The 12245-nt window shown below is 36.0% G+C and overlaps 1 long non-coding RNA gene across 1 annotated transcript; it reads left to right on the top strand.

Annotated features, from left to right (window-relative positions):
* Positions 1–379: 379 nt before the first annotated feature.
* On the top strand, positions 380–11168 carry LOC118767089. The gene is made up of 3 exons (XR_005002984.1): positions 380–392; positions 9588–9703; positions 11129–11168. It is a non-coding gene; the product is annotated as an uncharacterized LOC118767089 (long non-coding RNA).
* Positions 11169–12245: the final 1077 nt, after the last annotated feature.

The raw sequence follows: 12245 nt of genomic DNA, 5'->3' as shown, positions 1-12245 counted from the left end.
TTTTTGAGAAAGCGAAAAAGGTTGGGCGAGTTTGTGGAGGAGATAAAATCCAAGATATTGAGGTTTGGCATTTTAGAAACAATGACATTTATATAAGTCATGATATATATATATATATATATATATATACCGGAGTAAACACATAAATGTGAAACAAGGTGGAAAAAAGAGTACTCAAATACCAGTGGTAGAGTAATATGCTTTATTTTAAGCAGCAGAAAATTCAACAAAATCTGTTACTCTGAGTTTCTCGTTGCCGTTCATCAGACAGTTTTTGCTAGAATATATGTGTGTATATATTGAACTTTCTAACCACACAGCCATACCTGCTCCTATATATGCATGTATGTATATATGTATGTATGTATGTATGCATGTATGTGTGTGTGTGTGTGTGTGTGTGTGTGTGTAACAAAGCGACGTGACTTTTTAAGTTAAGAGAGTTCCCAGTGTTTGTAAATAAGTGTTTGAGTTGGTGTGAGGGTTGAACTGCTGATGCATACACCCGTGTGTGTGTGCATCTATTCACATAAGAATCTCAGATGTTTGTCTATCTGTCTGTCTGTCTGTCTGCCTGCCTGCCTGCCTGCCTGTATGTATGCATGTGTGTATATGTGTGTGATGTGCATGTGTGTGTATTTATGAATATGTATTCTTTTATTGGTTGTATACTGTCAACTTAATGTGACAGTCCTGTAAGGGAATTACACCACCGCTGTTTAGCCCTAGGAAGCATCGACGCTTCCTGTCGGCCTTGACACATTTCCTAAGGCCGACAGGAAGCATTCAATGCTTCCTAGGGCTAAACAGCAGTGGTGCAATTCCCTTACTGTCACGTTAAGTTGACAGTATACAACCATTCTATCGCCCCACCACCGTACATATCTCTATGAGATATTTAGAAATTTAATATTTCAGATATTCTTTTATATATTTCAGTCATTTGACTGCGGCCATGCTGGATATTTGGCTCATGATCTAAAGATCATGAGTTCAATTCCTAGCAGTGCATATTGTATCCTTGAGCAAAGTACTCGATTTCACTTTATTGCTCCAGTCCACTCAGCTGGTAAAAATGAGTTGAACCTGTAATTCATTGGGGGCCAGCCTTGTTGTATCCTGAGTCATGTTGAACCTCACTGAGAACTACATGAAGGGTATGCATGTCTATGGAATACTCAGCCACTTGTATGTTAATTTCATGAGCAGCAGGCTGTTCCATTGACTGGATCAACTGGAATCCTCATTATCATAAGTGACAGAGTGCCATAACTTAACCTGCAAGAATTAGCAGCCAAATTTCCCTTCAATTATATCCTTGAAATTACATCTTGAAAATGAAGGATATCTTGAATAATTTAGTCTTAGATGCACAAAATGACAGGATGGTCATGGCTGGAATGACTTTAGTAATAGATTTGTTCAATTAGGATTGATCTGAAACTAAACAAAATCAGCTCCATTAAAAAATATCTACAGCAGCTGGTGAGCATATGGCAGATCTATGGCATACATACATCCACCCCAGACTTCCTTCATATCTTGCCTCTGAAAAAAACAACCTCGTTTCTCCTTGCTCCCTAAAGTAGATTATCTTACTTCCTGAATCATCAATCAAGTTGATAAGGCACACAGCTAATTCCCTTCACCTTTAGCAAGAAAAAATATCAAGTGTTCTAAATCTTTCTTCTAAAAATTGTTCTAAGAAATGAAGGAAGTTTAGAATTTCAATCACTTCTTTAAAGCTTGTAAATATTTGTGAAACTTTTACAGTAGGCTAGCTAAAATATTGAGGTTACACGTACACAAATTAGTAAACATTAAATTCTTAAAAACCAGGAAGTGAGAAAGTATTTGGTGCAATGGTTATGCATTCATGATCGTATGATTGTGGTTTCCATTCTTGGAAAGATATTGTCCTTGAGCATAACACTTTATTTCACATTGCTCCAGTTCACTCAGTTGGCTAAAAATGAGTGTATCCTGTGAAGGGCTGGTGACCTGCGAAAGGGTGGGAAATATCTACATCACAGAATTCAGGAACTGGCATTCTGTTGGTTATGACAATGTGGGTTCCAGTTGATCTGACTAATGAAACAGCATGCTTGAAGAATTAACATGCAAGTGGCTGAGTACTCCACAGACATGCATACCCTTAATGTTGCTCTCAGGAAGATTCAACATGGCACAATGTAATAAGGCTGGTAATTTTTAATTACAAATACAATTAAATTTTGCCCGTAGTGTGGATTGGAACAACATTAAATAAAGTGTCTTGCTCAAGGACACAGTGCAGCACTAGGAATTGAACTCACGACCTTACGCTTATGAGCCAAATACCCTAACAGTATGGCCATATGCCTTCAATCTGAGAATCTGGGAAACTGGTCTTATGAGCCTATGGCTCAGGAAGGACCCTTGCTCCTTTTATTTTTTTTGTTTTTTGAAAACCAGTTCCTTCCAGAAGTCTAACCAGTTATTCAATACAGATTTTGAATAAGAAACAAGTTAAAAAGATTAGGGGACTAAAATAGCAAATACCAAAAATGAAATTTCCAAACCAAATTGAAATTACACATGGATCACATTAGAAAGCCATCTTAACCGTGTCATTTCAAAACTCTTAAAGTGAGCTACCTAAGATATATGGGCTACACATACACAAGTTCTAAATTATAAATTCTTTTAACCAATAAATATTTTCAAGACCTTTACTTTAGTGCTAAGATATAGGATTACAAACACGAAAGATATTAAATATAAATTCTTAAAACAAGTAAATATTTTCAGTAGCCTTCCAAAGGACTACCCAAGATATGGGGTTACACACATGAAAGTTATCCAATGCAGATTCCAAAAGGGAAACAAGTTAAAAAGATTAGGGAACTAAAACAGCAAATGCCAAAAATGAAATTTCAAAATCAAATTGAAATTACACATGGATCGTATTAGAAATCCATTTTAACCGTGTCGTTCACATTCTAGTGCCATCATCAACCCATTGCTTTCTGATGACCCAATAATTCTACCTAAATGGCTTTAATTCTTTTTCCAGCAGCACATCTACAGAAAAATTTTTTTAAATAATGTGGTTACAGTGGTAGTAGTGGTAGTGGAGGTAGTGGTGGTAGTAGTAGTAGTAGTAGTAGTAGTAGAGCTTGTGGTGGTGTGGGGGTGATGATGATGATGATCATCATCATCATCATCATCGCCGCCGCTACCACCACCACAATACTGCCATGCCCATCATCACCACTACCATCACCATTATCACCTTCACAATCAACAACATCATCACCACCACCACATAGGGCCGCCAGCAACAGCAGCAGCAACAGCACTATAACCACCACCACCACCACTACAACCATAATCACCACCATGACAACCACCCTCACAGATATAGATTCCAAGTCAGTCTTTAACCAAAATCTCCCCCACACAACCCAACACTCAACTCAGTCGTTAACCATTATACAACAACAATAACAACAACAACAACAACATTACATTCAGAAATATCTTTCAGATTAAATAAACACTTTTGTTATTCTTTCTGAAATTTCCTCAAAACAAAAAATCCCTTGTGGTGTTTAGTTTATGGTAATTAGCAATTCTCTGCCAAATCCAAACACCTGTAGATTAACAGAATTGTCAGAGAATTGCACAAGTCTTTTTTTCTTTTTACCTTTTACTTGTTTCAATTATTAGATTGTGACTATGCTTATTTTTTTTTTTTTTTGTTAAGCTTGGTACTTATTCTATCGGTCTCTTTTGCCAAACAGTTAAGTTACGGAGACGTAAACACACCAACACTAGTTGTCACTATATATATATATATATATATATATATATATATATATATATATATATTAGGGCTCGCAAAAAAACGATAATTCCCAAAACTGAGTTTAAGTATAAATAATTCTCAAACTGGTTAAAAAACCGGTTTTCGCAGGTACTGCTTAAGAAGAATGGTCCCGATGCGTGCACTCGCGCAAGCTAGTCGTGACTAGTTGATCCTTACTTTGTGTTTTATTTACTTTGTTTTTAAAAAATTAGGATCTTTTCGGTTTGAACGGCAGTTTTTCTAGCGGTGTCATATGAAATTGTCACACATAATTATGACCCTAGTATCTGTTTTAGGGTTAGGGTTAGAGTTAGGGTTAGGATTAGGGGTGGGGAAAGGGTATCTTTTTTTCTTCAGAAATGTATATAAACCCAATCTGTTTCTTAAACGAGGGACATTTTCATATGGCACAGAATGTTTTCACCTCAATAGACGTCATTGATTGGTTGAAATTGCAGAAATTGAAGAAAAAAAAATAACAAATATCTTACGTAAAACTATAGAATTTTCTCAATAAAGCCGAGAGAAAAAGATAGTTTATAAACACATTCTACCAGTATACGATGTTTAAAAGTGTTTAGTTACGTGGAAATTATTTTTAAAAACTGCCGTCCAAACCGAAAAGATACAAAAAATTATTTACTTTGCTAGGTAGTCGTTGTAGGATCGACTAGTCACGACTAGCTAGCGCAGATGCGCGACTACGCGAGTGCGCGCACCGGGACCACTCTTCTTAAATAGTACCCGAATTCATTAGAGATTTCAAATCCATCTGTTACCATCTTGGGCTCTTCATTCATATTCTTCATTGCGCTTGTTTTATTCACGAATGAGTCCATTACCTTCATAATAATAATAATAATAATTGTGTACAGTGCTCAGGTGCACTACAACTCATCTAAAGTGTATATATAATCAGGTGTAGCTTCGACGGATTTCGGGAAGCATAAGGGCCTTAAAGGATGCAGTGTCATGGCAGTCAACAACTGATGCAGGCAGTTTATTCCACGCTTCAGCAACCCTGAGCGTGAAAAAATGTTTCCGAAAGTCATGGGAGTAGATGGGACAACAGTAACACTTGTTTTTCGGTTCCCTCCTATTTCATTTTCTTTGTATAATTCTGTTGTGTTCTCAGCGTCATGTTCAGGAAATAATCTCCTATGTTTGTTCAGCATACTTCCTTAAATGTTGTTTCGTTAAAAAATAGAAAAGGTCCAGAAATTGATTCACCTTTAAACTTCCTTGGGTTATGTAAATACCTCAAGAGAGTCAAGCTTTCGACATTTCTTCTCTTATTATATCTATGCAGAAGTCTTTCAATAAGATTTAGAATCAAAGGGTTGCCGACGATATTAGGTTTATTCAATAAAAATTCTAAAGAATATTCTGCTTTCAGTAAACCCGTTTCATCAACGCAAATAGTCTTCAAAATAATTTCTACTGGATACAGAATTCCATATAGTAAATCGAGAGATTTCCATTCTTCGTCAGCGAAGGGCATCTGTGGAAAGTTCTGCTCGTGGAGCATTTGGAATACAGCTTTTCAATTCCCAAAAATCTCTCAATCATATGGAATATGCCATTCCACCCAGTTCTGCAATCCAGTATAAGTTTATATTCTCTGTTATCAAAATTCGCTCCTACAAAATCTTGCAAAATTTCATTTTTTGTAGAAGATTTACGGAAAAGTTTTGAAATTTTTCTTACCTTATTTAAAACTTTGTTAAATTCAGGTTTTGGCTGAGGAAAACAAGCATTTTCGTGAGCCAAATCTGTTTGACAAAGTATGTCTTGTTGGCTTATGTCGGCTTCATCATCACTGTCGTCTGTTATGGCGATCACTGTCGTCTGTTATGGCGATCTCTTCACTTTTTTTTATCAAAAAATCTGGAACTGGTTATTATTACATATGCTCAACGGGAAAGATCACCAGACTGAAAACTAACAGCATCCCCTTGACTTGCTCTGAATAAACTCTATTACCTGCAAATTCAAAGAGTCAGCCGGGGGTTACCGAAGGAGATGACAAGGTGCTGATCTAAGGTTCAAGGGAAAAGAAGGTGAGAATTGATATGTTGCTATATGTTTCAATGAAACAGACAACTAAAGGCGACCGACAACAGTTCAGTTCGTTCAGTTTCAACGATATTTCTTCAGAAGAAAAAAAATGGAGAAATGTTTTGCGAAAAAAAAAAAAACAAGAAAGAAACAGCGAGCCTTAAAATCAGTTTTGGCAAATCTGTTTCGGTTTTACTGATCATAATATAAAACCGGTTTTAACCGGTTTTATAAAACCAGGCCTAATATATATATATATATATATATAAATTAAATTAGAGATAAAACCACTATTAGGCAACTCAAACAGTGATAGACATAAACCAAAACATAAAAAACAAAAAATAAATATAATTAATATAATGTATAATATATATCTATATATATAAAACTCTAGTTGTGTGAGTGTCTGTCCCCTTCGATTTAGATTCCTAACTCCTCCCACATTTTGCGGTGCAGTTTAACCAAATTCGGGTATCTTATAGTCGTGATTCATATCGAGCCCGTCTGACTATTAGCGCGCGTCAACGATGAGTCTACGATTTTAAAAATAATTTAACATCATTTTTTATTCCATTTTAATGCATAAAATGCATCGTGTGTCGATGGCGGCGGAGTTGGCGTCCACGCTCACACCTGCACCTGTTTGCTTCTCCCCCTTCCCTCCCTCGTGAAGCTGTGGGGAAGGGAGTGTAAAGAAATCAACGTCGTAATGCGTTGTGAAGGAGACCAGCGTTCTTTTAGAACAACGACTTCATGGCTTGAAGACACCAAAACAAAAATGGCTAAGAAAGCCCGAATTTATAAGGGAAGTAACTCTCTAAAAATGCTTATATAGTTATTTCCCTTACAAATCCGAGCAACGCCGGGCGATACTGCTAGTATAATATATAATATAAAATTCAAAATTTGAATTATTAAAATTTAAAATTTTTAAATTAAAAAATTTTTAATTCTTAATTTTTTTATATAACTAACCAAAAAGTATAAATTTATATATATATATATATATATATATATATATTATATATATATATATATATATATACAGAGAGAGAGAGAGAGAGAGAGAGAGAGAGAGTTTTATATAACTAACCCAAAAGTATTAATTTATATATATATATATATATATATATATATAGAGAGAGAGAGAGAGAGAGAGTGAGAGAGAGAGAGAGAGAGATACATATACATGTATATATATTTAAATATATACAATTAGGGTGTTGGTTAAGTGGATCATTTCCTCATATCTAAATAAAGTCTTGTTGACTAATATTAATCTTTCTTAGTCATTGATGAGTCTGGAAGAAACACAATGACAATAAACCCACACATTTATATCACGAGTGTGTTTTAAGGAAATGTATTTTCGCATGGAAGCACAGATATGACAAAGAAATATTAGTACAATGGATATCCGTAAGAATTTCTGACCATGAGTTTTCAGTTCTATCAACTGAACTACCAAGCTCATTGAAGTAGTGTGTAATTGGTTTAGTATTCCCCAGACATGTATAGTAATATTACAATCATGAAATTAGCATTAGCTCATCTCACTCTTTCTCACAGAACCCATAGGAACCATTTTTGGAACCCTAGGGTTGCAGGGAACCCCAGTTGAGAAACATTGCTCTAACCCCTTCCAAGTTAAACTTGAAACTGATATCAGTGCCTTTAAAAACTCTAAAAAATAAGTTTGCTTTTTTTTTTATAACACTTATAATTTACGAAAAGTTAGGAATGATAAATATAATGCGTTGCTATTTTATTGTAAATATAAAAATGCGGAAATTAGCAAATATATGATGTCAAGGATGAAGCTAATCTGTTTGCAGAATGGATTCAAATTGACGATAGAGTAGAATGTTTTGCTAAAAGGGAAGTCTTTCCAACTTTAGACAATTACAAACTCCAATTTGCAACAAGCCCATCAGTAGACTCATAAATCCTGCTTGGACAAGGATAGGTTCATTAGTCAGGGATATATTAAGAAATAATAATTCTTTCTACTATAGGCACAAGGCCTGAAATATCAGGGGAGGGGACTAGTCAATTCCATCAACCCCAGTGCTCAACTGGTACATGCATTATCAATCCTCAAAGGATGAAAGGCAAAATGAACCTCAGTGGAGTTTGAACTCAGAACACAAGGACAGCTGAAATGTTGCTAAGCATTTTGCCTGGCATACTAACGATTCTGCCAGCTGTAAGGCAGTGCTCCAGCATGGCCACAGTCAGATGACTGAAACAAGAAAAAGAATAAAAAAATATATACATACATACACACACACACACACACACATACATTAAAGCATTTATTTATATTATTCAGAATTCAAATTTTGCCCATGTCAATTTTGCTTTTTATCCTTTCCAGTTTGAAAAATAAGTACCAGTTGAGCACTGGAAGCAGAGGCGCAATGGCCCAATGGTTAGGGCAGCGGACTCGCGGTTTCAAATCCCAGACCGGGCGTTGTCTGTGTTTATTGAGCGAAAACACCTAAAGCTCAACGAGGCTCCGACAGGGGGTGGTGGCAACCCCTGTTGTACTCTTTCGCCCCAACTTTCTCTCACTCTTTCTTCCTGTTTCTTATCCCCGACTTCCTACGCAACCGCTAAGCCTGGATGCGCATTCATCCATCCGTCGATGCTCTCTGTGTCGGGTGTTGAACTGCTTTCTCTTCTGCGGGTCTTACGAATAGCAAAGGACCACGTTTCGGACTTCTCCCGTCTTGCGATCTCTGGGACGAAGACCGTTCGCTCAACAGCAACAGCAGCAGCACTGAAAGCAATATAATCAACTTACCCACTACTACCCTGAAACTGCTGCCGGTGAGCCTAAATTTGAAACTAATATTGCTGTTCAGAATCTTCAGCATGTCAGACAAAATGCTTAGTAGCATTTCATCCATCTTTACACTCAGAGTTCAAATTCTACCGAGGTAACCTTTGCCGTTCATCATTCTGGAGTTGATAAAACATGCATCAGTTGAGCACTAGGGTTGATGTAATCAACTATTCCACCAAAACTGCTGGCATTATGCCAAAATTTGAAACCAATATTCCTGGCATAAATTATTAAACCAAAACAAGTTATCGGTGAATTACAACTATAAAATATTTAGAACATATGAAAATTTTTGTGAGAAACCATAATAGTTTTCAAATTTTCATATGAAATTTTATATGTATATGTGCATACATATCTGTATACATGTGAATGTGCTCATACATGTTGCATATGTGTATATAAAAGTAATTATATCTATATACGTATATGTATGTACATATGTATACATAACTGAATGATTTTGTATATACTAATATATGAGTGGATCTGCATATCTGTGTTTATACATATACATACATAGATACATGTGTGTGTGTACACACACACACATATACGTGTATATTTACATGTGAATATATATATATATATATATAAATGGAGTTTAACGCAGGTATAATTCAAATACTTTTACTTCCGACACATGTTTCGAAGATTTCACTGATATTATTCCAAGGAATAAATGGTGTAAAACAATGTAATCTTCTCTTCAGGGAAGTGAAGAAATGAAACTTGTCAATAAGACATTTTAACAGAAAATGATGGATATGTATAGTGATCTATTTTTTCCATGTTAATTGTTAACAAGGGAAAAATACACTCATGTAGTTATATATATGTGTGTAGTCAATTCAAGGATATCTTATCCTCATTAGGGATTAATAAATCCAAAATTTCACTGGTTTAATCTCCATCACATTAGAAGAAAATGTCTACATTGTGTAGTGAATTTAAGTTCCTACAAGCAAGAATTTAAATTTTGGATCATAAGACTTACCACATTATCTAGTGTATAGCTGCAGTTCAAATGGGTACAAAACCTAAAACAAATGTGTGTGTGTGTGTGTGCGTGTGTGGTTGGGTCTTTAATAGCCATGGGTCAATTTAAGTGCCATCACAGAAAGGAATTCAAAATGGCAACACACACAATCATGTACATACAAACATACCCATATATACACAAATGCATACCTGTCAGTCACTTCCCAAAGCCAGTTTGATCCAAAATTCTGACCAACATTCTTTATATATTTGCACACAAACACACACAGATTCAGCTTTTCGTTTTTATTTATTACTTTTTCTTTTAATCATCTGTCCCTATTCATCCGTTTTTAGTTTTTATTTTTGTTTTTGAGGATTTCACTTTAGTGACACCAGTTACACATGGTACCAGGAACTTGCTTGGTCTCGTCAAAGTAGAAAAAGTGGGTTTTTTTTGAGTTTTTGAAAATTTGAAACAAAAAGGTATAGTTTTTTAAAGTGAGTGTCACAGAGATGTGAAAATATGGCTACTACTTGTTAATTTCAAATTAAACTTACCAAAGACCTTTGGAAATATGCTGTGCTTGAGAAGACCCGACAAGCGCAAGTGAGACCATAACCTTGTGGCCTATGCCAGGGGTGTAACCAGCCCACTTATGTGTACCTTTCCTTCATTGGACACTAAACTCTGCTTGCAAAGACCTGTTGAGGCAAGTGAAATCGAAATCAAATTCGATGACAGGCATCCTTGCTAGTGGAGTACGAAGAGCGTGATCATTGCCAGAGTAGCTGACTGGCTTCCATGCTGGTGGCACGTAAAATGCACCATTCGAGCGTGATCATAATCAGCGTCGCCTCACTGGCACTTGTGCCGGCGGCACGTGAAAAAACATTCGAGCTAGGTTGTTGCCAGTGCCGCTGGACTGGCTCCTGTGCAGGTGGCACATAAAAAACACCATTTGAGTATGGCCGTTGACAGTACTGCCTGACTGGCCCTCGTGCTGGTGGCACGTAAAAGCACCCACTACACTCTCGGAGTGGTTGGCATTAGGAAGGGCCAGATCAGATTAGAACCTGGTGCAGCCATCTGGTTCGCCAGTCCTCAGTCAAATCATCTAACCCATGCTAGCATGGAAAGTAGACATTAAACGATAATGATGATGATGATATAAGTTTATACATACAGTCATACATGCACATATTTATACACACTTACCAATGTGCATGCATATACATACATGTCTATGTATGCGTGAGTGTCTAAATGTGTGTGTGTGTGTGTGTGTGTGCATGTTATTTTTATTGTTGTACATTGATGAAATCAGTAAAATTTGTTATCCTTTACTTGGAAAAGGAAATGATGGCTTGTATTAGAAAAGGCAAAGATGGATAATGAACTATGTACCAAAAGAAAAATAGGAAAATATATATATATAATTATCGTTCACATGACATTAATATATGTTATGTAAACTAATATTTTGAAAACGAAAGTGTTTAATATTTAATTAGGTCTATATATTTATGTGTGTGTGTGTGTGTCTGTGTGTATGTAACTGATAAACTGTATACAATCTACAATCAAAATTTGCAGTTCTATTTTTAGTAAACTGCCAGCGTCTTCAGAGCAAAATTTTAGAATCTTTTTTACCTGCTTTTCCACCTCTGACTGTCACCCATTCCCACTCCATTTGTTATTTTACTCTTCTTCCCCCAGCGTGACCAATATATACATATATATATATATATACATAAAAGTGTGTGTGTGTGTTTATACGTGTATTTATATCTGATTAGGTGTTGGTTAAGTGGATCATTTCCTCATGTCTAAATAAAGTCTTGATGTTGACTAATATCAATTTTTCTTAGTCATCGATGAGTCTGGAAGAATCACAATGACAATAAACCTACACATTTATATCACGAGTGTGTTTTAAGCAAATGTATTTTCGCATGGAAGCACAGATATGACAAAGAAACAATACCACAATGGATATCCATAAGAATTTCTGACCACGAGTTTTCAGTTCTATCGACTGAACTACCAAGTGCACTGAAGTAGCGTGTAAGTGGTTTAGTAATCCACTTACAGATGTATCCTTTATAGAATTCAACAAGTACTGTTTGAGTACTGGGGTTGGTGTAACTGACTTATCCCCTCTCCCCAAATCGCTGGCCTTGAGCCAAAATTTGAAACCATTATTATACACACAACAGATTAGACAGCTGGAAAAAAATTCCTAGCATCGGGCTACAACAAACTTAGATGTCAAGAACCTTCCTAAGTGTCTTAGCTGTCATTAATAAATAATACTGTTTTCTGGGGCTGCACTAAACCAGGTTTTATGCCTATTTCCTCAATCCATTTGTTGAAATCTTTAGGGATAGTTCTTAATGTACCTATGACTACAGGGATACATTTTTACCTGCACTTTCTAAAACACCTATAACTGAATGGGTAGGTGCTGGTACTTTGCTATTTTCTAAGAAAACCTATTTCTT

The sequence above is a fragment of the Octopus sinensis genome, linkage group LG19 (assembly GCF_006345805.1).
Source record: "Octopus sinensis linkage group LG19, ASM634580v1, whole genome shotgun sequence".
NCBI classification, from domain to species: Eukaryota; Metazoa; Mollusca; class Cephalopoda; order Octopoda; family Octopodidae; genus Octopus; species Octopus sinensis.
Note: the sequence above shows the minus strand (reverse complement) of the source record. Positions and strands in the feature narration are given on the sequence as shown.